A 2538-nucleotide genomic window follows, 5' to 3' on the forward strand; every position below is an offset into this window, starting at 1 on the left:
CCGTAAACCTAAACCTAAACCTATAACCTGAACCTATTCTCAAATCCCTAAACCTAAACCTAGACCTTAATGTATTCTCAAATCCCTAAACTTAAACCAACACCTAATACTAATCTCAACTCCCTAGCCTAAACCTAAACCTAAACTTGAAAACCCAAACCTAAACCCGATCCCGAACCCGAACACGATTTCCTAAACCTAAACCTTGACTTAGTCTCAATTCCCTAAAGCTATAACCTATAACCTAAACCTAAACCTATAACCCTAATCTAAACATAAAACCTAAACCTAAACCTAAAGTAAAACCTATAGCCTTAACCTAAACCAAAACCTATAACCTAAACCCAAACCTATAACCTTTAACCCGTAACCTAAACTTATAACCTATAACCTAACCTAAACCTATACTTATAACCTAAACCTATTCTCATATCCCAAAACCTATAACTATAACCTAAACCTTAACCAAAAACCTATAACCTAACCTAAACCTAAACCTATAAACTTAACCTAAACCTAAACCTATAACTTTAACCTTAACATATAACCTTAACCTAAACCTAAACCTATAACCTAAACAAATTCTCAAATCCCTAAACCTAAACCTAAACCTTTAACCTAAACCTATTCTCAAATCCCTAAACCTAAACGTAAACCATAATATATTCTCAAATCCCTAAACCTAAACCTACACCTAATCCTTATCTCAACTCCCTAACCTAAACCTAAACCTAAACTTGAAAACCCAAACATAAACTCGATCCCAAACCCGAACCCGATTTCCCAAACCTTAACCTTAACCTATTCGCAATTCCCTAAACCTATAGCTTATAACCTCAACCTAAACCTAAACCTAAACCTAAACCTATAACCTATAACCTATAACCTATAACTGAAACTTATAACCTATAACCTAACCTTAACCTAAACCTAAAACCAAAACCTAAACTATAACCTAAACCAATAACCTAAACCCTAAACCTAAACCTAAAACCTAAATGTACTCTCAAATCCCTAAACTTAAACCTACACCTAATCCTAATCTCAAACTCTAGCCTAAACCTAAAGCTAAACTTGAAAACTAAAACATAAACCCGATCCCGAACCCGAACCCAATTTCTTAAACCTTAACCTTAACCTATTCTCAATTCCCTAAACCTACACCTTATAACCTAAACCTAAACCTAAACCTAAACCTAAACCTATACCTATACCTTAACCTAAACCTAAACCTAAACCTATAACCTATAACCTATAACCTATAACTGAAACTTATAACCTATAACCTAACTTTAACTTAAACCTAAAACCTAAACCTAAACCTATAACCTAAACCTATAACCTAAAACCTAAACCTAAACTTAAAACCTAAATGTATTCTCAAATCCCTAAACTTAAACTTACACCTAAACCTATTCTCAACTCCCTAGCCTAAACCTCAACCTAAACATAAACCCAATCCCGAAGCCGAACCCGATTTCCTAAACCTTAACCTTAACATATTCTCAATTCCCTAAACCTATAGCTTATAACCTAAACTTAAACCTAAACCTATACCTTAACCTAAACCTAAACCTAAACCTATAACCTATAACTTATAACCTAACCTTAACCTAAACTTAAAACTTAAACCTAAACCTATAACCTAAACTTATAACATAAAACCTAAACCTAAACCTAAAACCTAAATGTATTCTCAAATCCCTAAACTTAAACCTACACCTAATCCTAATCCCAAATCCCTAGCCTAAACCTAAACTTGAACTTGAAAACCCAAACATAAACCCGATCCCGAACCTGAACCCGATTTCCTAAACCTTAACCTTAACCTATTCTCAATTCCTTAAACCTATAGCTTTTAACCTAAACCTAAACCTAAACCTATACCTTAACCTAAACCTAAACCTAAACCTATAACCTATAACCTATAATTGAAACTTATAACATATAACCTAACCTTAACTTAAACCTAAAACCTAAACCTAAACCTATAACCTAAACCTATAACCTAAAACTTAAACCTAAACTTAAAACCTAAATGTATTCTCAAATCCCTAAACTTAAACCTACACCTAATCCTAATCTCAACTCTTTATCCTAAACCTAAACCAAAACTTGAAAACCCAAAGATAAACCCAATCCCGAACCCGAACCCGATTTCCTAAATCTTAACCTTAACCTATTCTCAATTCCCTAAACTTACAACTTATAACCTAAACCTAAACCTAAACCTAAACCTATACCTTAACCTAAACCTAAACCTAAACCTATAACTTATAACCTATAACCTATAACTGAAACTTATAACCTTTAACCTAACCTTAACCTAAACCTAAAACCTAAACCTAAACCTATAACCTATAACCTAAACCTAAAATTAAAACCTAAATGTATTCTCAAATCCCTAAACTTAAACCTACACCTAATCCTAATCTCAACTGCCTAGCCTAAACCTAAACTTAAAAACCCAAACATAAACCCGATCCTGAACTCGAACCCGATTTCCTAAACCTTAACCTTAACCTATTCTCAATTCCC

The sequence above is a fragment of the Magnolia sinica genome, chromosome 9 (assembly GCF_029962835.1).
Source record: "Magnolia sinica isolate HGM2019 chromosome 9, MsV1, whole genome shotgun sequence".
NCBI lineage: Eukaryota > Viridiplantae > Streptophyta > Magnoliopsida > Magnoliales > Magnoliaceae > Magnolia > Magnolia sinica.